The 24,250-nt window shown below is 53.2% G+C and overlaps 1 pseudogene; it reads left to right on the top strand.

The window, feature by feature from the left end:
* Nucleotides 1-23,717, top strand: part of LOC135967339 (SH3 domain and tetratricopeptide repeat-containing protein 1-like) — a 29,512-nt pseudogene extending 5,795 nt beyond the window's left edge.
* The last annotated feature ends 533 nt before the right edge of the window (nt 23,718-24,250 follow it).

Here is a 24,250-nt window from a genome sequence, read left to right as displayed (position 1 = left end):
TCTCCACCCGCAGTTCGCAGTTGGAAAGCAGAGCTATCAAAAAGTTGTCTTCTCTGTTGTATTTCAAATCTGGGTGTTGGGAGGCGGAGCTTGCAGTGAGCTGAAATCCGGCCACTGCACTCCAGCCTGGGTGACAGAGCGAGACTCAAAAAAAAAAAAAAAAAAAAAAAATTATGTAAGCAAATTAAGCATTTCTTTAACGGTAGTTGTGTGTGTTCTTTGAAGGGGTGGCCTGCCCCTCCATACCTGTGGGTGTTTCTCGTTAGGTGGAACGAGAGACTTGAGAAAAGAAATAAGACACAGAGACAAAGTATAGAGAAAGAAAAGCGGGGGCCCAGGGGACCGGCGCTCAGCTTACAGAGGACCCACGCGGGCACCGGTCTCTGAGTTCCCTTAGTATTTATTGATAATTATCTTTACCATCTTAAAGATAAGGGAGTGGCAGGACAATAGAATCATTGTAGGGAGGAAATTGGCAGTAAGACATAGGAACAAAAATCTCTGTGACATGAATAAGTTTAAAGGAAAATGCGGTGCCTTGAGATGCATATGCAAACATCTCCATAAACCTTTTAGCATTATTGTTTCAGTCTATCACATGGGGAGAAACCTTGGACAATACCTAGCTTTCCTAGGCAGAGGTCCCTGCGACGTTTGGCCGTGTAGGTGTCCCTGGGTAGTTGAAATTAAGAGAATGGTGATGACTTTTAACCAGCAAGCTGCCTTCAGGCACTTGTTTAACAAAGACACATCCTGCACAGCCCAAAATCCATTAAACCTTGAGTCACCGCAGCACATGTCTCTTGCAAGGACAAGGTTGGGGATAGGGTCACAGATTAACAGTGTCTCAAATACAGAACAAAATGGAGTCTCTTATGTCTACTTCTTTCTATATAGACACAGTAACAGGCTGATCTCTCTTTCTTTTCCCCACAGTTCTTGATGCGAATGAGAGGTGCATTCCCTTGTAAAATCCCTGAGAATTAATAGGAGGATTTGAGCCTTAGAAGAGAAGTTGCTTTTCTAGATGATCATGTAGGTATGATGCTGAGAACTAGACAAAGATGTTGATTGAAGCGATTTAAAAAAATTTTGTCTGAGTTCAGATTTTACACCAATATTTAGAAAATCAGCAAAAGAACTTGGAGGAATGTTCTCAGGCATCCAGTTCAGCCCCCTGCGCACATTGTCATAAAATCCGAGTGTGTGTACAGGGAGACGCATTCCTTTCTGTTCTCATCACAGGCCCTTCCCTGGCTCTGCACCTGCCTGTCATGCGCGTCCGTGTGAAGAGACCACCAAACAGGCTTTGTGTGAGCAATAAAGTTTTTTAATCACCTGGGTGCAGGCGGGCTGAGTCCGAAAAAGAGAGTCAGCGAAGGGAGATAAGGGTGGGGCCGTTTTATAGGCTTTGGGTAGGTAAAGGAAAATTACAGTCAAAGGGAGGTTGTTCTTTGGTGGGCAGGAGTGGGGGTCACAAGGTGCTCAGTGTGGGAACTTTTTGAGCCAGGATGAGCCAGGAAAAGGAATTTCACAAGATAATATAATCGCTTAAGGAAAGGACCGGTCATTTTCACTTGTTTTGTGGTGGAATGTCATCAGTTAAGGTGGGACAGGGCATTTGCACTTCTTTTGTGATTCTTCAGTTACTTCAGGCCATCTAGGCGTATAAGTGCAAGTCACAGGGGATGCGATGGCTTAGCTTGGGCTCAGAAGCATGACATTGCCGTCTTCCCGACCTTCCCTACCTTTTCCCTCCTGTGCGGTTCTCTCATAAAGTGAATGGCCTCAGCCACAGCTTCTCTGCAGCTGCATCAGACTGTGGCGACAGGAGTGGTGGCTCCTGCAGGGCCTGCTGTCCCCACTGAGCCCAGTCTTGCTTGCCGCTGCAACCTGGTCACCATTTTGCACCGAAAGTATGTAATTCTACGGAATGAGAGCCAACATGCTGGGAATGGAGGTGACTTTATCACGGTGCTCTGCATATTTTAATCTTGGGTGGAAAGTATGGAAAAGTATGTGATACCTGTGGTTTCATGTCAGAAGGACGTTGTCAACTTGATATGGACTGAGGATGTTCAGGTGCAACAGGCACCCCAGCTTCATTAAATGAGACTTCTCCATCTCCCAGCCAGGCATGCACAAGTGTATGGCCACATCTTATGTGTTATCCTTATCTAGAGTGCGCCTTGTCGTCATGCTTAAAGTTCCATGATGATATTCTTCCTCATAGAGTAGGTCCCAAGCCGCATTCAATACAGAAATGTACTCTTGCTGTTCTACATCGAAAGTGCTTTCATATACCAAGTGGGAGAGCAGTCCTAAAATCTGGACTGGAATCACAGAAGGAAGGCTTTGGGAAGCAACAGATTCCCTAGTCCAAAGCTGGGTTTTGATGAACCCAGAAACAGGACCAAGAGAAGTGAATTTGCCTAAGGCCCTGACAGTGTCTCACGGTAGCATTTGAACGTAGCAGTTTCTTGACCTATTTCTTTAAATGATTAGTCATGCTTCCTCTGATTCCTATATAAACATATTCCTCATTCATTCTTTTGTTTCAGTGAATTATTGCAGTGCTACCACGTAACACTATTTGAGTCAAAATGTGGCAGTGTTTGTCCCTTTCCAAGGTTTTTAGTTGCACAGTTTGTCAAAGTTGTGCTAACAGTTTCTTGTTGGTTGCAAGGTGTCCTTTCAGAAGCCAATTGTGTGGTGTATTTACATTGCTTGTTGGAGGTAGTTTGGTTAGAACCTACTTCGAGTGGCTGGCGTGGGCCTGGGGGACAATGACAGCTGCCTGCTTCATGGGCAGAGATGAAGTAATTGCTTTCTAGGAAGTACCATCCTCCTGGCCACACTCTCCAGCCCATTTCCTTTGTGGTGGTTTCCTCACATCTGCACGTTTCTGGCTTCATGTGAGTCTCATTTATTTTAGCATATGACTTCAGGCTGTGGGGAAGAATGGCCATTTTAGCACAGAGATGCACACAAAGGAACAACTGGCTAAATGTGAGGGAAGACATTCTTAGGGGAGGTTTCATTTCTTTTATTCTGTAACAGGCAGTCTGGGAAGCATTCTGGACACTTGGCCTGCACTGTCACAGCTCCTCCCTGCAGGATCGCAGATGTTTGGAGATTGTAGTGATAACTGTTATCATTGAGAATGTCATTCTCACAGGCTTTAATAAGTCAGGATTTATTCAGTGTTAATTTGTTAAAGACAACTGTGTTTCTAGCCAAATCCATGGGAGACGTTTCTCCTGGCAGTGTTGCTGGGGGTATTCCCGTGGCTTAGTCTTAGGGAAGCACACGCCTTTGAATACTGCTGAAGCTGTGAGTACCCAAAGCGCACCGCAGTATTTTTGCCATACGGGGTGTTAGTCACTGATACACGTCTCAGTCAGACCTGATGGATTCTTGACCCCTTCCTTTTTTAATTTTTTAATTTTTATTTTTAATTTTTGTTTTTTAAGAGCACAACCCCTCAGGTGGCCACCATGAATCTCTGGTGTTTTCAGTTGGCTGCAGCTTATTTGCCATCTCTGGTTCAAACATATTCGAAGCCTGATGATGCTTCCCTCGGTTATTCTTCTGCTGTGTGACCTCCGCGCCGCAGGGTTCAAGACTGTCAGAGCTGGGAGCCACCTTCACAACTACCAGGGTTTCCGGAACCTCCTTTATCTACTCCTAGGGATGGAAGAGATGTCATCAGAGGCGGAGGCTTATTAGGTTTACATGCCATTGATAACGAATGAGGTTTTCTTTTGTATAAGGGGAGCTACTTATAATGTGCTTTAGTGGGGTAAAGAAGCTTTTGAGGTTTGCTTTCTCTGGAAAGATAATTTGTGATTCTGTTGTTGCTTTCAACAGAAATATAATTTGCATACCAGTGCATGTTGTATTACTGAGCACTGGCTGACAAATGGTTCTTAACTCGCCATTCACTCCGCCGCTGTTTCTTGAATGGCATATGTATGCCAGCTGTAGTAGGAACTTGCTAGACTCTAGGACTAACCCTTATGAAACGGGGATCCTGGGGGAAGCAAATGCATATAACTATAAACGTTTGAGGGAATATCAGAGGGGTTGCCTATAGGTGCAAAGCATTGTTCATTCATTGCCCCATCTAGGAGATTTTGTGTCTTAGCAGCGTGTTCCATAGCAACACATCCCTCTATCAAAATATTCATCATATTGTTTTGAAATTCTCTGCTTAGGTATGTGTTTTTCCGACTAAGTTTAGAACTGGTTAAGGACAGGCTGTGGGGTATGTATTATATATATCTACACACACACATATATTTATATATATACACATTACCATTTTAAATATACAATATATATTTATATATGTACACACATATATATTTCTCCCTCTCTATACATACACACCACACACATATATACACACACACATATATGAAATACACACACACACACACACACACACACACACACACACACACACTTCTACTGCCAAGCACAGGAAGTCAAAACTAGGCAAGGGTTCTTTTAGTGTTCATGAAAAAATAGATGTGTTAGTTGAGAGCGTCCTTAAGTTGCCAGGGGAAAGACAGGATGGATTCGCAAAGGGAGATAGTGTGTGTTATTTTTTTTCTTTGTTTAACTCTTAAATTCGAAATAATCCAGACTTATGCAAAGTTGCAAAAATAGTACAGAGAATTCCCATATACTCTTCCCTCAGATTCCCCAAACATTTCACCCCATTTGTACTTTCTCTCTCTGTGGATATAATTTTTTTTTTTTTCTGAAATGTTTGAGAGTGGAAGGTAGAATGCAGGGCAGGGTGAAAGGCGGAAGGAGAGAGGTGGGTTAGGAGGCTTTTTTTTTTTTTTTAACCTCCTGAGATGGAGTTTCACTCTTGTCACCCAAGCTAGAGTGCAGTGGCACAATCTCAGCTCACTGTAACCTCTATCTTCTGAGTTCAAGTGATTCTCCTGCTTCAGCCTCCCGAATAGCTGGGAGTACAGGTACCCATCACCATGCTCGGCTAATTTTTTGTATTTTTAGTAGAGGGGTTTCACCATGTTGGTCAGGCTGGTCTTGAACTCCTGACCTCTGATGATCCACCTGCCTTGGCCTACCAAAGTGCTTGGGATTACAGGCATGAGCCACTGTGCCTGGCGATTGGGAGGCTTTTGCAGTAACTCAAAGTGCTATGATGAGGGCTGGACCTGGTTGGAAATGTTGAGGAAGGTGAGAAGTGGTTAGGTCTGGCACATATTTTGAAAGGAGAGTTTAAATGGGTTGGATGACAAGAGAGAGAAATAGAAGTTTTAAGGTTGATGTCAAGGATTTTGGTCTGAGTAACTGGAAGACTAGAGATGCTGTTATTGGGATCGGGAAGACTCCGGGAGGAGTGGGTTATAGCAGGGGGAATCAAAAGTGTGTTTTTGGCATGCTAAATTTGAGGTCCAAAAAGAGATGTCAAGAAGTGTTGGCCGGACGCGGTGGCTCACGCCTGTAATTCCAGCACTTTGGGAGGCTGAGACAGGCAGATCACCTGAGGTCAAGAGTTCGAGACCAGCCTGATAATTATTAAAATCAATCATTGATGTTTACTAATTAATCATATTATTGCTCCTAATACTGCAGGGGGTGTACACCTACCTGTGATGTTGCTCCTAATATCCAGGGACAGAGAACATGATCTTAGTTTTAATATCGCAGTAGGTGTACACTCACGCTGTGACACTGATCCTAATATCCAGGGGGTAGAGTATGACATGACCCCCAACATAGCAATGAATGGACAGCCACCCAGTGATATTGCTCCTAATATTCACAGAAGAAGCATATGATATTACTCCCAATATCGCAGGGAGGGTACAGCTCTTCTGTGATATGGTTCCTAGTATCTGGATGGGGAGAGGATGATAATAGTTCCAGTATCGCAGGCTGTGTTCACCCGCCCTGTGATATTGTTATGAGTACCCTGGAAGGGATATGACTCCCCATAGAGCAGGAGGCGTACATCCAGCCTGGGATATTGTTCCTATTATCCATGGAGAGGAGAGGGTGATATTACTCCCAATATGGTAGGGGGTGTACATCCACCCTGTGATATTCTTCTTAATATTCCAAGGCTGAGAGGTTGATATTACTCCCAGTATCGCAGACACCGTACACCCCTGTGTGATACTCTTCCTGATATCCGGAAGGGGAGAAGATGGTATTAATCCCCATATCGCAGGAGGTGAACACCCACTCTGATATCTTTCTTAGTATGCATGGGGAGAGGGGATAATATTATTCCCAATATTGCAGAAGATGTACACGGCCTCCCATGATATTGTCCTTAATATTCCAAGGCACAGAAGACGATGTTACTCCCAATATCGCAGAAAGTGTCCACCCCCCAGTGATGTTCCCATGATCCAGGAGGGAAGAGGATGATATGCCTTTCAACCCTTGCACCCTGCAATGCTCTCACCCTGCAACACCGACACCAGCTCAACCTGACATGGGAGCAGAGGTGCTGGCTGGGGGTGTTCATTGCTTCTCTTTTCTCCCTTGGCAGACTCAGTAGAGGAAGCCGAGACCGAGCAGCCGCAGGAACAAGGTGGGTTTTGCCAGTGGCTCAGGCTTCCTCTGGTTATGAGTTGGGCCTTGGGGTAATGCCGGGGGAGGGGACAGAGCTGAGTACAGTGGGCATTGGATGCGACAGTCACCCCTCTGTGGTGCGGGCTGGGGGCTTGGGGGACGTCGCCTGAGGTGGGCCTGAACCTCCCGTCTACTCTGGCACTGGAGGCTGTGGGGTCCCACACTTCTTCCAATGAACATGCTGACCCCCGCCTGTTCCCTGACCGAGGTGGGGCATCCTTTCCACTGCTGGGGCCCACATGTAGCTGTGGGTTCCTTTTTCATGATCTGGAGAAGCTGCAGCTTGCCCTGTGCTCTGCCTCAGAGATGGGAGGCCACACAGCCCTCAGCAGGTAGCAGAATTCAGAGCCTTAGGTTGCAGGGGCCTCAACTGAGGTCCCTGAAGGGTCTGCTCCTTCCTGAGGGGCTGATTCAGGGAGGCTCTCCCGTCTCCCCTCTGCGGCTCTGTCGCTTCCCCTCACACAGGGCCCGCATGTGGACAGCCTGGTGATGTGAATGCACCAAGGGCCCTTGGAAGTTCCCTGGGAATGGGATCCATCCCAGTACATTCGGGATGCAGGCACAAGGTCCCAGAGGAGGCCCGGGAAGCCAGTGGGGAAGGGAAGGCTGTTGTAGGTTTGCCTTGGGGAGGGGGTGGTTCCACCCTCTGCCAAAGTCTCTGGAGCAAAGGCACGTGGCTCTCCAGCTGCCCCAGAGGCCAAGGTAGTGGCTGGGAGGGGCTGTGGGCCTCTGCCGGGTGGGGGAGATTTCTTAGCTCATCTAGTGTAGTCAAGTCACATTTGCCTCTAAATCATATTTATTTTTTTAATGCCAAGGCTTTACAGATGAATAAGGAGGCAGTTTGTATTGAAAATATTTTTTGCATGTGAGCTTGAAACAGAGGGTCGGTTTCAATCTAGGTTTTTTCCTTCCCAGTAATACTTCCTTTCATCCCAGGTTTTCCAACAGGAAATGCGCTTGTTTGCTCACCTCTGGGAGGGGGCTTTGGCTAGGAATCCACCAAAGCCAGCAGGCACCAGTGGGTTGCTGGAGCAGTCAGGCCTTTGTTAACCCTTTAGGAATTGTGGGCTTCAGGTTTTCAGACCATCCAAGGTGAAGGTGGCCAGAGGGGCCTGGAAGCTTTCCCATCCTTCCTGCAGGGATGGTCCGTTTCCCTGCACGGAGCTGGGTACATGGGTACAACACCCCTGTCCTGTGCCGTCGGTGGATTTACCAATTTTGCATAGCAGCTTTTGAGCTGATCAATAGCTCTGATTGGCTGTTGAGGATTTCATGGATTCCTGTACCCCACCGGGGGGCCCAATATGCTGACAAAAGTTAAATTTGTAGTTGTAGTGCTGCATATACATGGGTCCAGTTTGAAGGCTTTGATTCTATCTAAAGGGAAAGGCATCTCTGAGGGATCACTGAGCTGACATAGTCTCCTAAAACCATGCTGTGAGGTGGCGACAAAGCAGGACAGGAGGGTGATTTTGTAGGAGAGTCGGGCCACGGGCCTGCGTGTTCTCTGTGTCCCCGGAGATCGTACGTGCTCCAGACCCCGGGTTTGCATTGCGCATAATTCTCAAGGGCTCATGGCAAGCTGCGCCAGGGACACAGAGGACGGGGATGCAGGGATCCTGCCCCAAGTGGACCAAGGACTCACTGTTGTACTCTAATCTGTCTAGGTGTTTTTGTGACTTGCAGAAATACCTCCACCTTGCCTGGGCCTGGAGCCACAGGAGACCCTGCCGAAGGTGAAGAATGTTCTGGAACAATGCAAGACCTGCCCAGGCTGCCCCCAGGAGCCAGCGTCCTGGGGTCTCTGTGTAGCATCCAGCAACGTGAGCTTGCAGGACCCCGAGGAGCCCTCCTTCTGCTTGGAAGCTGAGGACAACTGGGAGGATCCAGAGACCCTGAGCTCACTGCTGCTGTTCCTGAACACCTCTGGATTCAAGGCCAGCTTCTGTGGCCTGTACAACCTGGCGCTGCCATGGCTGAGCAGCATGTTCAGCAGCTTTAGCGACGAGGAGGAGCTGACTGGGCGCCTGGCACAGGCCTGAGGGGCGGCCAAGAAAAGTGGCCTCCTCATGGCCCTGGCCAGGCTCTGCTTCCTCCTGGGGCGGCTGTGCAGCAGGAGGCTCAAGCTGTCCCAGGCCCGGGTGTACTTGGAGGAAACACTGGGGGTCCTGGAGGGCAGCTTCGGGGACCTGTTCCTGGTGGTGGCTGTGTACGCCAACCTGGCCAGCATTTACTCCAGCATTACTGGAGAAGTGTACACAGGTGGTTCCCAAAGCCATGGCCCTGCCCCTGGGGATGCCTGGCCACATCGGCAGCACCGCGGTGGACGGGGAGCTCCTGCAGCTGGTGCTGCAGTGGGCAGTGGGTGGCCAGAGCCAGCAGGACTAGGCCCGGGCCTGCTTCCTGCTGGCCAGGGACCACGTGCACCTCAAGCAGCCTGAGGAGGCCCTGCCCTTCCTAGAGCAGCTGTTGTTTTTGCACAGGGACTTGGGAGCCCCAGACGCTGCGTGGCTCTCAGACTGCTGCCTACTCCTGGCTGACATCTACAGCCACGAGTGCCTGCCCCACTTGGTGCTGAGCTGTGTCAAGGTGGCCTCATTGAGGACACAGGACTCGCTGGCTGGTTCGCTGAGGAACGTGAAGCTGGTGCTCCAGAATGCCCTCCAGCTCCACAGCCTCCCCACCCAGACTTCCCACTACCTCAGGCGAGCGCTGGCCTCCCTAACCCCGGGCACAGGCCAGGCGCTGCGCGGCCTTCTCCACGCCAGCCTGGCCCAACCGTACAGCCACCATGGCTACCATGACCCAGCCATCACCTTCATGATGCAGGCGGTGGAAGCCGGTGCTGTTGCCGGAGTACGTGTCATCGTGGACCCCCTGGTGGCCCTGGCCTGGCTGCATGTGCTTCATAGGCAGAGCCTGGTGGCCCTGAACATCCTGCAGTCTGTCCAGGATGCAGTGGTGGTCAGCGAGGACCCGGAGGGTGTGATTGCCAACATTGGTGTCCGTGGCTCTGAAGAGGACGGGCCAGACGAGGCAGGCAGCCGAGGGCTACTACCACGCCCTATGGGTGGCTTGGGACCTGGGCCAGCGGAGGAACCAGGCAGTGTTGCTGGCCAACTTTGGGACCTTGTGCCTGCACGCGGGTGCCGCAGGCTGGCCCAGCACTACCTCCTGGAGGCTGTACGTCTGTTCTCGAGGCTTCCCTGTGGGGAGTGTGGCCGGGACTTCACCCACATACTCCTGGGCTACCTCTTCACCCGCCAGGGCCCGGCCCAGCAGTGCAAGGGCTACTACGAGTGGGCCCTTCTGGTCGCCGTGGAGATGGACCACGTGGAGAGTAAGTGCCCCAGTTCCTCCTGTGAGCCTTCTGGGGCCACTTGGGTCAGGGCACACCTGGGGTTTGTGATTCGGAAACAAGTGGTGGTTTTTCCACCATCGAAAGCGCTGAGTCATGGCCAGCAGCAGATGTTGGCAAATGCCCTGGAGACAGGCCGTTCCCATGCAGGGCCAGGCCCTCTGTGCCCTACTGAGGCAGGCAGCTCTTCCTGGTTTGCCCAGGGACCATCCTGCCTTGAGCACGGAAAGTCCTGCGTGCTGGGAATCCCTAGACATAACCCTGGGATCAAGGCATGTTGTGCTGAGCTGGGACTTGGGGCCCCTCCATGAGCCAGGCCCTGAACGCCAGTTCTTGTGCCTGTGTTTGCTTGGTATCTCGGCAGCCCTGTGCACCGGTCATCCCACTTCACAGAGGACACAGGGGCGGGTGATTGCCCAAAGCCACAGAACAGTTCACGCAAAAGCAGCTCGTGCCGAGTGTGCCAGGCCCCACCCACAAAAGGGGCTTGTGGGGTCCTCGGGAGGGAGGTGCTGAGCGTGGGAATGTGAGCTTCAGGCCAGAGAAGCCACAAAAGGGTGAGTGGCGTGATGGCGGGGCAGCACTTGGCCCCGGGTTAGGGAAGCCTCTTTAGTCTGGGCCCAGAGGGTTGAGAGGATTTAGTCAAGTAATAGGTGTGGATGAGGGGTTGATGGTGTGGCCTGTGTGAAGGCCCAGGGGTGAGAGAGTGGGGGTGAGTCAGCGAGGATGGGTGGGGTGTGAGTAGTGGTGAGTGAGCGGGAGTGTGAGCGGGAGTGTGAGTGGGGATGAGTGTGGTGTGAGTGGGGGTGAGTGAGTGGGAGTGTGAGCGGGGATGAGTGGGGTGTGAGTGGGGGTGAGTGAGCGGGGGTGAGTGAGCGGGGGTGAGTGAGTGGGGGTGAGTGAGCGGGAGTGTCAGCAGGGGTGAGTGAACAGGGCTTATGCAGGGAGGTACAGAGTTGGGAGTGGGTGGGTTGGGTGCTGGATGGTGAGAAGCTCTTCTGGAGAGCTAAGCAGGGCCTGGGGCCTCAGGCTGTGGCTTGGCCTTTTCCCCAAGAGCACTGGGGAGCCACGGAGTGCTATCGAACAGTCACTGCAGACCGAGCAGTGAACCGACAGTAGCTGGGCAGGGCTGTCCAAAATCTAGGCCGTAGAGAATAGATGAGGAAGTTAAGTGCAGGGAAATGGCTGAGACAAGGGATAGTGTTGAGTCCCCTCTGCCTTGCAGCGCTTTGTCATGACATAGTGACACCACTCAGAGGTGCCTCTTGTGGCCTGGACCAGAGCTGCAGGGGCTGTGCCCAAATCTGAATCTGCTCATTTCCCAGCACAGGCCTGGCACCCACTCCTGGCCCTAGGAGTGATGAGATTTTGGAAAGGACCGTGTGAAGGGGCCCCGGTCCCACACATCTGCCCAAGGAGGGTTGGGGGGTTCAGACCCAGGCTTCTTCCCCAGGGACATTCTGTGACTGGAAGGAGACCCTCCAGGAACCCTGCGCCCCAGCCCCCACTGCAGCCTCCGGTGGCTCCTGGCACAATAGCCTGTGGTACCTCCTCCTACGAGGCCCTCCCCTGGGTGCTGGGGGATTCAGACTTGGAAATGCAGGCCAAGGAACGGGGATCATGCTTCCCTGTCTCCCCACCCTGAGCTGAACGGTCCGGGAGACCGAGGGCGGGGCTGAAACCCCACATGCTTCCTTGGGGTCATTTTTGAGTCACTTTCGGTAGTTTGTGTCCTTCTAAGAGTTTGGCTGTTGTGTCTAGATGGTCTGGTTTGTTGGTGTACAATTGTTCGTAGTGTTTTCATGGAATCCTTTTATTTCTGTCAGGTCGGCAATCATGTTTCCTCTTTCATTTCTGATTTTAGAAACTTGGGTTTGTAATTGTTTGTTTATTTTTATTAGAGATGGGGTCTCATCATGTTCTCCCAGGGGGGTCTTGAATGCTGGCCTCAGCGATCCTTCCCCCTCGGCCTCACAAAGTGCTGGGATGACAGGCGTGAGCCATGGTGCTCAGTCTCTGATTTTAGTCGTTTGTGCCCCATCTTTGTTTTCTTGGTCAGTCTGGTGAAAGATTTGTCACTTTTGTTATTATTTTCAAAAAACCCACTTTTGGTTCTGTTGACTATCTCTTTTGTTTTTCCATTCTCTGTATTTTTACTTCCCATTTCCACTCTCACGTTTATTATGTTCTTCCTTTTATTCACTTTGGGTTTAGTTCATTTTCTGGTTTCTCAAGGTGGAAAGTTAGGCTTTTGATTTGAGATTTTTCTTCTTTCTTTGAATGTAGACATTTACAGTTATAAATTTCCCTTTCAGCACTGCCTTAGCTACATCTTGGTGTTTTTGATACACTGTGTTATTTTTTTTTTTTTAAGTTTTGCTCTATTGCCCAGGCTGGGGTGCAGTGGTGCAATCTTGGCTCACTGCAACTTCTACCCAGGTTCAAGTCATTCTCATGCCTCAGCCTCCTGAGTAGCTGGAATTACAGATGTGCACCGCCACACCCGGCTAATTTTTGTATTTTTTTTTTTTATAGAGACAGGGTTTCACCATGTTTCCCAGGCTGATCTCAAACTCCTGGACTCAAGCGATCCTCCCGCCTCGGCCTCCCACAGTGCTGGGATGAGAGGTGTGAGCCACCGTGCTGGCCCGGGCTGTGCATTTGTTTGTATTCTTTTCAAATTAATTTTCAGTTTCCCTGATGGTCTCTTCTTTGACTCACTGGTTGTTTAGGAGTGTGTAGTTTTCACATATTTTTGAATTTCCCACGTTTCCTTCACTGTCGATTTCCAGTTTCGTGCCAGTACAGCTGAAGAACACCTCTGCTTTGGTCTCAGTCCTTCTCCCTTCACTGAGGCTCATTTTGTGGCCTGGCACATGGTCTGTCATGGGGAATGTCCCATGGGCGCTCAAGAGGACTGTGTATTCAGCTGTTGTTGGGGGGCGTGTGTGACAGATGTCCATTCGGCGTACCTGGTTTCCTTTGTTAATCTTCGGAATGTTTCTGACACTAGAAAATCAGAAGCTTTCCACCGTTCCCAGCGCCCTGGCTTTGGGAGAGGTCAGTGAGCCTGTGGGTTTGGAGCCTTGTTGCATGAGAGAAGCATGTGTGGAAATGCCAGGGGCCGGCTTTGAACCCCATTCCCCCAACATGATGCCGTGTGTGGCAGACGTGATGCTTGGCTTTGCTCTCTCAGGGTTCCATCTGCGACAGGGGCTACTTGTGTCCCTGGTCTTATCATCTCAGGCTGAAGGTGGCCCTGGTCCTGGCCAGAGGGGCTTTGTGAAGCAGAAATAGATGGCCTGGTGCAGGGGCCGAGCCTGGCCAGGACCTCGGCCCTGGGAGTTGTAAAGAAGGCCGGCCTGTACCATGAGCATGTGCACCAAGCTGTGCCCATGTCACGGTGTGCTCGGCGCCTGCCCTTGCACAGGTGCATGGCCTGTCTGAGCCCAGGCTCCCCGCCTATGGGGCCCAGGTTCACAGAGGTGTGAAAGAGACAAGCACAGAGCAGGGGCCTCTGAACCCAGCCAGCCTCACTTCGATGCTGGGAGGCTGACGTCTTCCATTTTGTCTTCTGCCCAGGCCAGCTGCGGGCCGTCCAGCGGCTGTGCTACTTCTACAGCGTCGTCATGCCCAGCGAGACCCAGTGTGTCATCTACCACGAGTTCCAGCTCTCCCTTGCCCGCGAGGTGGCCGACCAGGTGCTGGAGAGGGCAGCTCCTGGAGACCACCAGTCAGCTCTACCTGTCCCTGGGCACCTAGTGGTGAGGACTGGCTTTGCAGTGGTGGGGGTGTGGAGGGGTGCAAGGGGGTTGGGGTGGCAGGGAGGGGGGCACAGGGAAGCTGGCCCAGGGCCTCCTCAGCCCCTTTCCTTTGGATCTTTTGGTTCCTTGGCATCAGATGCTTTGAGCTGGTGGGTCTGGGGTCGTCCCAGGGCTGCTGCTGGCTTGTGAGTCCCAGCTTCAGTCTCCCTTGTTGGGTCAAAGGTCATCTCAACCCCAGCAGAGGCAGTACGTGCACGTGCACTCTGGGCTGTTCTTCCTACTATGGTGGCCTTTGTCATCTGACCTCTGCCTGCCCCGAGTCTTGACTCCTGGCCTTCATCTGTCCCCTTAAATGTGACCACAGCAGCCACCTGTGGCTTCTCTCCCACAGAAGACAGAGCCAATTGTGTCACCTGCTTCCCCGGGGCAGGGTTTCAAGGTCTCACGTCCCATATGTGGCCCACTCGGCTTCCCCCGAGCATGCTGACCTGGTGGGGTAACCATGGCCCTGGCCACCCCACCCACAGGGCCTGGTGACATTGCTGCAGTCACAGCCCCTCAAGTGTTGAACTTACTGAGAGAGCAGGGAAGGGGCCAGATTCCATGGGGACCCGGGAGACTGGCTCCAGTCTTGGCCTCAGGTTCACAGAAGGAAAATGGGCCAGTGTGCTAGAGCCATGCTTCTCAAAGTGTAGTCCCTGGACCAGCAGAGCAGCATCCATGTCACCTAGGAGCCTGTGGCAAGTGGGAGTTCTAGGGCCTGCCCCAGGCCTGTGGAGCCAGAAGCTCTGGGGGCAGGGCCAGCAAGCTATAAGGACAGGCCTCCGGGTGACTGTGATGCCTGCACACCTTGAGAACCATCGGCCTAGATAGCCTCTGAACACTAACGGCTCTTGGTGCGTCTGGAGAAGACACAGGCCATGTCTGGGAGGCAGGGGAGATGGACTAGCACATTCCTCCTGCCACAGGGCAGCATGATGCTCGATTCCCTCAGAAGGATGTCCTTCATCTTTTCCATGCCGTGTGTGTTCACCCTGGCCCTCCCAGCAGCCTGGGAAGGGCAGAACACTGCACATACAAGAGGGCCGTTCCCAGTCCCCACATTCCAGATTCATCTGTCACCAGACCCACGAGAGGAGGCAGACTGGTTCCAGGAGGATGAGAGCCCTTGTTCTGACACCTGTGTCTGATTCCAGTGATTCCAGGGCCTACATATCCTCTCTGGACTACACCAAACGAAGTCTGGGAATTTTCATTGACCTCCAGAAGAAAGAGAAGGAGGCACATGCCTGGCTGCAAGCAGGGAAGATCTATTACATCCTGCGACAGAGTGAGCTGGTGGACCTGTACATCAGGGGGGTGGCAAGGTATGCAGGAGGACCCCTGTGCTGTTCACTCTCTGTCCATCCACCCATCCATTCATCCTTCCATCATCTATTTACCTGTTCATCCTTCCATCCATCCATCCATCATCCATCCATCTGTCCTTTCATCCATCCATCATTCATCCATCCTTTTATCATCCATCTATTCACCCGTCTATCCATCCATTCACCTGTCCATCCACCCATCCATTCATCCTTCCGTCATCTATCTATTTACCTGTTCATCCTTCCATCCATCCATCCACCATCCATCCATCCATTCTTCCATCATCTTCCCATACACCTGTGGGTCCTTCCATTTACCCATTCACCCATCCATCATCCATCCATCCATCATCCATCCTTCCGTCCATCCATCCATCATCTATCCATCCATCCCTTCGTCCATCCATCCCTCCATCATCCATCTATCTGTCCATCCATCCATCCATCATCCATCCACCTGTTCATCCTTCCATCCATCCATCATCCATCCATCCATCCATTCTTCCATCATCTTCCCATACACCTGTGGGTCCATCCATCCATCCATTCATCTGTTCGTCTTTCCACCCATCCATCATCCATCCATCCATCATCCATCATCCATCCATCTTTGTATCCATCCATTCACCTGTTCATCCATCCATCCATCCTTCCATCTATCTTTCCATCATCAATCCAACTGTTCATCATTCTATCCATCCATCCATCATTCATTAATCTATTCACTTCTTCATCCATCCATTCACCTGTTCGTCCATCCATTCATGCATCCATTCTTCCATCCTTCCATCCATCCATCCATCCTTTCATCCATCTTTCCATCCATCTTTCCATTATCCATCCATTCAGCTGTTCATCCTTCTATCCATCCAACCATCTTCCATCCATCCATGATCCATCCATTCACCTGTCCATCTATTCATTCATCATTCATCTTTTTATCATCCATCCATTCACCCATGTATCCATCCATTCACTTTTCATCCATCCATCCATCCATCTATTCTTCCATCATCCATGCATTCATCTGTTCATCCTTCCATCAATCCATCTTTCCATTTATCCATCCATCCATTTATCCATCCATGATTTATCCATCCATGCATCCATCATCCATTCGTGTCCATTCTTCCATCCATCGTTCATCCATCCATTTATCATCCATCCATTCACCCGTGTATCCATCCATTCACTTTTTCATCTGTACATCCATCCATCCATTCATCCTTCCATCATCTATCCATCCTTCCATCATCCATCCATCCTTCCATCCATCCATCCATCCATCCATCCATCCATCCATTCATCCATTATGAATGCATCTATCATCCATACTTCATCATCCATCCACTTGCCTCCTGTTCATCCTTCCATCCATCCATCTGTCCATTCATCCATATATCCATTCATCCATCATCTATCCCTCCTTCCATCAGCCATCCGCTCACCTCCTGTTCATCCTTCCATCCATCCATCATTCATTCATCTATCCATTCATCCATCCATCATTCACCCATCCTTTTATCATCCACCCATTCACCGGTCTATCCATCCATTCATCTGTTCATCCATCCATCCGTCCATTGATCCTTCCATCATCCGTCCATTCACCTGTTCATCCTTCCATCCATCAATCATCCATCCATCCATCCATCCATCCATCATCTATCATCCACCATCCATCCATTTATCCATCCATCCATCATCCATCCATACTTCCATCATCCATCCATTCACCTGTTCATCCTTCCATCCATCCATCATCCATCCATTCATCCACCCATCTATTCATCCACCCATCCATCATCCATCCACCCATCCATTCACCCATCCATCCATCCATCATCCATCCATCCATCATCCATCCTTTCACCCATCCATCCATTCACCTGTTCGTCCATTCATCCATCCATCATTCATCCATCTACCCACCAATCTACCTATTAATCCATCCCTCCATACATCTATCTGTCCATTTGTTTATCCATACATTCGTCTATCCACCATCTATCCATCCACATGTACATACATCATCTACCCTCCACCCATCCATACATTATCTACCCACGCATACATACATACAGACATACACACATCATTCCACCCACCCATCCATCCATCCATCCATCCAAGTATTCATCTATCCACACACCCATCCATCCATCCATCCATCCATCCATCCATCCATCCATCCATCCAAGCATTCATCTATCCACACACCCTTCCATCCATCCATGTGTCTACATCTCCTCATCCATTCATCCATCCATCCACTCATTCCTAAGCCACTGCTGAGCACCTGTTGTGTGCCTTTTCCCTCCCTCCAACTGGTTCCCTCACATCCTCCCCCGGTGGCCAGCATCTTCTCCCTGAGGGCAGAGGCGCGGCCCCCCACAGTGCACAGCACCTGCTGGTATACAGCACATGCTCAAATAATGTGACCACTCAATTAACGCACAGAAGAACTTGCTCCAAGCGACATGTGGCACATCTCCTTATAAAATGAATCTATCATAGTGGCTGTTTTCAGAGGCTTTCCCAAACACAGTGTGATCTGGAACAAATTGTGAAGCCCACGAGCCTGATGAAGCTTTCATTATTGAGCACCTGCTATATACCTCCTTGAGCTGAGGAGAGGGATGAAGAGCTCATGGCCAAGAGGGGACCAGGCCCACCCACAAACACTGCTGATGTGGCAGGGATGTGGCAACGCAGAAAGGAGCCAGGGGCTGGGCTCCCAGCAATCTGGGGGCCACGGAGACTGGTTTGAGTGCAGGGGGAGTGGGCTAGGGCTAGCCCTGTTGGTAGGATTCACAGGTGTCGGGCTCCTGGGCTGCAGCTGCTCAGTCACCTCCTGGCACTCAGGAGCATCAGTTCATTGTCCTCATGCCAGTGGTGGGGGCAGCCCTAATGCACAGGGCCTGAAAAATGCTCAAGTGTACCTGTACTGTGTGAGAGGAAGGAGCCTGGCAAAGGTGCGCGTAGCCACCTCGCTAGGTGTGGGTCTTGAGGGAACTTCTGTCTCATTTCAGGTGGCACAGAATGTGGACCTGTACACAGGCAACCTCAACCTGGGGCTGGAGCTGTTTGAGGCAGCTGGAGACATCTTCTTCAATGGGGCCTGGGAGCGGGAGGAAGGCCTGTCCTTCTACCGGGTGAGCTGGCCTGTGGGCTGATGTGGGTGGGCCTCAGTGGGGCACCTGGAGGGCTGAGGCACAGGTGTGGCAGGGTAGAGGCCTCCCAAATGGAGGCAGGGCCACCCATGCACATGATGAGTTTCCAAGTGGTCTCACCGGGAATGATATTGACCATGCCCCTGCCTGGGACAAACGCTCGGGGCCTGGACGTGACAATGGCTCTACCCTTGTACCTGATGACCTCAAGCAACCATGAGTGGGAAGTCCTGTCCCCATCTTCCAGATGAGGAAACTGAGGCTCAGAGAGGCACAGGGACATGCCAAAGGACACACAGCATATCAGTGGGAGACCCAGGTCTGCATACACCCCGAAGTGGGACGGCTTCTCCCTTCCTCTGAGCTCACGGTGTGGCTCAGCCCTGGGCACAGATCAACGTGGTGTTTTTAGAGCAGAGAGGAGTGCTGGCTCCCCCCAGTCAGACCTCCGATGCCCAGGTGGGAGAGGCTGGTCTGAGGCTGTCGGGTGTAGCTGGATGGGCCTCAGGTGACTCTTCAGCCCCCAACTTGGATGTCTGAACTGTGTGTTATCCCAGAGCACAGAGCTGTGTGGAGGTGCAGGGGTAGCTGGGGTGTGGGAAGCTCCAAGCACATGTTTGAGCTCTGAGGAGGGCGCTGGGCAAGGTGGGTGCTGCGGGAAACCTGACCCCACCTGCCTGTGTGGTAGGACCGGGCCCTGCCCCTGGCAGTGACTACGGGCAACCGCAAGGTGGAGCTGCAGCTACAGCTTGCAACAAGCTGGTGTCACTGCTGGCCACACTGGAGGAGCCCCAGGAGGACTTGGAGTTTGCCTACATGGCCCTAGCACTCAGCATCACTCTGGGTACATCCCCTGAGCCCCCGCCCTGCCAGGACCCACACTTTGCCAGAGCCCAGCCTCCAGGTCTGCAGGCCAGGAGCTGAAACAGCTGCTGGATTTTCCTGGTCTCCTGTCCAGGCAGGCAGCTCTGCCCAACTGGCTTCCCCGTCCGGCTGTGGGGCACAGCCCGAGGTCTCTCACGCAGTGCAGAACTCCCTGCCTGACTGAGCCCTGCTTCCTCTGCCTGTTCCCGCTGCTGACCACAAGGGCCACCCAGTGTGCCCTCTGCCTTCCAGACATCCCAGGCATCTCGTTGGTCCCTGTATGTGTCAGGCTGAGTGGCACATTCCCTTTCTCTTGTGCCCTTCCCACCCTCATCAACCACATGGCTCTCTGGCTGATAAAATCCCAGTTCCTCTTCCAGCAGTCTGCCCCTTAAGGCCGTGCATCCCCTGGTGCTGTGCCAGGGTCGTCTGTCCCCCTCCAGAGACAGGGAACCCTAGGCAGGCCACATGCCCCAGCGCCTTGTGCCCCGTGGCCCAGTACACAGTAGGTGTGCAGCTGACTCCCCAAGGTAGGGGGCTCTGATCATGACACACCCAGGAGGAGTCGGATGTCACGTCTGTGGGTTGCCTAGAGCTGGGGAGCCCGGGAGCACCTGCACTGCATGGCTTTTGGGCTCCCCTGGTGAGCAAAGTCAGGTGGCTATGTGTAGGCACAGAACTGGGCCATCCAAGTCCGACTTTGCCAAAGCCTCTCAGTAGACAGGGGCAGGCCTTATTAGTTCTGCTTTGCAGATGGAAAAGAGAGTCTGGGAACCTGGAAGGGAATGGCCAGAGCTGCCCGGGTGACCACAGGTGCCTGGAGACAAGCCACGTGTGCTGCCTGGGGTCTGTATACCTGCTCCTGAGGGGCATGTTCCCTCCCTGCCCCAGAGAGCCACATCCTCACACCTGCCCCTTTGGCCTGCACCCCAGGGGACCGGCCGAACAAGCGTGTGGCCTACCACCGGCTGGCCGCCCTGCACCACCGGCTGGGCCATGGCAAGCTGGCGGAGCACTTCTACCTCAAGGCCGTTTAGTTCTGCAACTCGCCGCTGGAGTTCGACGAGGAGACCCTCTACTACGTGAAGGTGTACCTGGTGCTCGGTGACATCATCTTCTACGACCTGAAGGTGGGTGGGGAGGGTCAGGGCTCGGGGTGTTCCTGGCCCCCTTGCAGTGGGATCTCCATCCGGACCCCAGAGGCCTGGGTTCCAGCCTTCCTTAGGAATGGCCCAGTGGCCTCCCTGGAGCTCTACACCCAGCTGGAGGAGCCGGCAAGGTTAGCAGGTAAAACCTAGCTCCCCAGATGGCCAGGCCCCACCCTCAAGAACTCAGTCTCAGCCAGGGAGGCTGACACATGAGTGGGCAATGGTGGCCTCTGGGTAAAGAAGGGGGATTGTAGTCAGGGGGCCCTCCTGGAGGAGGTGACACCAAAGCTGAGTCTTGACAGTCAAGTGTCAAGGTGCATTTAACAAAGAAAACAGGGTCGGGAGAGTGACATTTTCAGAGGACGGCATCATCCTCACATTGAATCCACGTTGCAAGATCTAACCCAAATCTTGGCGCCTCCTCTAGGAAGCCTGCCCAGGGTGCCAGCCTGCACTGAGCAATTCCTTCCTGGAGTCCGGAGACACCTTGAATCTTCCCATCACCCAGGAAGGGTGGGGTGGGACCAGTGTCTTACCATTGAGTTCACAGACAGGGAAACCCCAGCTCAGGGCAGGTGCAGTGGGGCTGGGCCCCAGCCAGCCAGGCTGAGGCCTTGTTCGGTCGGGTGTGTCTCGAGGGGAGGTGCTGTGCTCCCTCTGCCCCCAGCCCTGCAGGGGTGGAGAGCTGGGATTGGCAGACTGAGACCTGTGGTGTCTCCACCCATCTGCCCAGCGGGCACCGCCCCTCCTTAGCATCACACCAGCCTCGTGTCAGTGCTCCTTACGGGCTGAGGGGCCAGGGCACTCCAGTCCAGGGGCCGAGATCTTGGGGGCCTTAGAACAACATGAGGAGCTGGGGCAGCCCTAAGACCCTGCCCCGTATACCCCACCGCAGGCCTGGGGCTGCCCGGGAGGCCCCCGCCCAGTACTGGCGACACCTGGTGGTCAGACGTGGTTTCTGTGGCCTCCCAAGTCCCAGCCAGATAGGGAGGTGCCAAGTGTCAGGCCCAGGGGGACGCTGTTCACCGCTCAGGGGCACGCCTGGGACCCAGGGGGACGGGCCTCCCAGAAGAGGCCTTTATCTCTCTTGGTCAAGCCTGCCGCCCACTCCGCCTGTCCAGGAGAAAGGAAAGCGCCAAGTAGCACAGTCCTCCTTCCCATGCACAGCCCTGCTTCCCATGCACAGTCCTCCTTCCCATGCACAGCCCTCCTTCCCATGCACAGTCCTCCTTCCCATGCACAGCCCTCCTTCCCATGCACAGCCCTCCTTCCCATGCACAGCCCTGCTTCCCATGCACAGCCCTCCTTCCCGTGCACAGCCCTCCTTCCCGTGCACAGCCCTCCTTCCCGTGCACAGCCCTCCTTCCCGTGCACAGCCCTCCTTCCCGTGCACAGCCCTCCTTCCCGTGCACAGCCCTCCTTCCCATGCACAGGCCTCCTTCCCATGCACAGTCCTCCTTCCCATGCACAGTCCTCCTTCCCATGCACAGCCCTCTGGGCCTCATCGTGACTATGCTGTCAGCACAGGCCAGCTTCCCACAGGGAGGCCCCCTTGGAATTCCCCAAGGGCGGCTGTCTTTCCAAGGCTACACCCTCCTCCATGTATAGGAGGCTCTGGACCCAGGGCCCAGAGGAGTGGGAGAAGAAGCCAGGCTGTATGGGACCTGGAAGGCTGGCAGAGAAGCAGGAGTAAATGGGCATCTTTGCCAATTGCCTCTAAAATGGGGTCCCTTTTACTCTACACATGAGAGTGTAGAATAGGAATAGGGAGGATTAGGAATAGGGTGGATTAGGTGTTTACTGGCTCAGGCTGTCACTCACTACAGGCACATGGAAACGCACACGCAAATGCGCACAGGCACAGGCACACGCACACACAGACGTGCACACAGAGGCATGCACACAGGCACACACACAGGGACATGCACGCACAGGAACACAAACACGCACATTCACATGCACAGGCACACGCAGAGACATATGCATTGGCTGGCTCCTTCCTGTTTAGTTGGGAAGCCCCCACCCCTTCAGGAAGCCTTTGCCTTCCACACCCGGCTGAGTCTGGGGCCTCCTGGGCTTCCCTCTGCCACAGCCCGGGCCACCCTGTGTGGTCAGTGTTCACTCCCGGGTCCCTCAGACTGGAAGCAAGGACGTTAGGCTCAACCATGCACCCAGCACAGAGTCCAGTGTTCGGCTGGGCCAGGGGGCATTGGACGAGCGGTGGCGGTGACTCGGGGCCTTCTCATGCCCCTGCTCCGTGTGTGGGGCGGGGCAGTGAGGGAATGGACTGCTGCATCTTGGACTTTGTCATTGGCCCTGGGAGCCATCTTGAGATGGTAAAGAGGGACAGGCCAGGCATGGGTCTTAGAGAGGTCCCTTGGGTGACCGCCATGTGGAGGAGGCGCCTGGGGAGAAGCCGGGTGGAGGATGGGAGGGTCAAGGAGGAGGTCTGGGAGGCGGCATCCCAACCCAGGGATGGTGAGTTTGAGCCAAAGACGCATTGGAAATGGGAGTGGATGTCTGGGGAGTCACACTCCGTCAATATTTCAGGGAACATTGCCAGAGAGGATACCTGTGACATGGTTTTGTACCTGGCCTGGCCCGTGGAGGGCCTGGAAATGGTCAGCATGGACAGGGGCCAGAGGGGAGCCTGGGTCACTCAACGCAGTGGCCCTGCTGTGGCTTGGAGCCACGGGTCCTGCATGGAACTCTCAGAGCAGGCAGGATCTGCCCTGACCTCAGCCCATGGGGAAAGCAGCCACTGCCTGCAGAGAGGGTGGCACTGGGGCAGGAGGCTTGGGGTGAGTGGGGCGTAGGGACAGTCAGGAAGGCTTCCAGGGGTGTCAGGGTCGTCCCCACCTCCTGCAGCTGAGACCACAGCAGTGTCACAGGCTTCGGGGCTCATGGGGTGAGCCAGCATCGGATGGACATGTGGAATGACCTGGAGACAGGAACGGCCTCTGGGAAGACGGGCTCCGAGTCCCCCTTTTGCTGACCATGACCTGTCCCCTTCAGGACCCGTTTGATGCAGCCGGGTACTACCAGCTGGCACTGGCAGCCGCCGTGGACCTGGGCAACAAGAAGGCACAGCTGAAGATCTACACGCGGCCGGCCACCATCTCCCACAACTTCCTCCTAGACTGCGAGAAGTGGCTCTTCTACCAGAAGGCCAGGACCTTCGCCACAGAGCTCAGCGTCCACAGGGTCAACCTACCTCCTCTGCCACGCTGCGGGTGGGCCCCCTGGTTGGCCTCCAGCCACCCTCGCTGAGGACAGTATCCGAGGGAGTGGGTTTTGTGCAAGGAGGATGATCTCCTGCCACTCCTGGTGTCTCCCGTAGCTCATTTTCTGGGTAATGGAAGCATAAAAGCAGGGTTCAAATAGCAATAAATGTTTTTTTTTTTTTTTTGCAAAAACATACCCAAGTCCCCATGGCATCCTTCCCTGTGTGCTTCCTGGGCTGCGTCTAGGGGACAGCTCCTTCCCTGGTGGCAGCCCTCTGATCTTGGGGATGAGAAGGACCGTGAGTCCAACAGACCTGGGCCAGGTCACCATGAGCCTCGGTTTCCTCGGCGGCCAGAGGGGAGATGGTGATTGAACTCTGGGCAGCTCCCTGCTCTCCCTGCTCAGAGTTCTTGCTGTAGGTCTCGTGCCGCCCTTGCCTTTAACCTTCAGGCCACTGTGCCCGGATGTGGGGGCTGCTAGTGTCCCTGTTCGCCATTGAAGAAATAGAGGCACAGAGAGGTTAGGTGTCTGGCCCACCGTCACACAGCAGGTAGGGGCGGACACGCAGAGCCCAGTACACTGACCACCACACCACCCTGCCAGCCTGCAGCCAGGAAGGTGTCCCCCATTAGGACCCAAGGTCAGCTCCTGGAGCTCTCTCGTGGTGTCAGGAGAGCCGCAGGCCAGTGAGGGTGGCCCTGGGGATCCCTCACTCAGTATCCTT

The sequence above is a fragment of the Macaca fascicularis genome, chromosome 15 (genome assembly GCF_037993035.2).
Source record: "Macaca fascicularis isolate 582-1 chromosome 15, T2T-MFA8v1.1".
Taxonomy (NCBI): Eukaryota; Metazoa; Chordata; class Mammalia; order Primates; family Cercopithecidae; genus Macaca; species Macaca fascicularis.
This window is presented reverse-complemented; position numbering and strand designations above follow the sequence as displayed.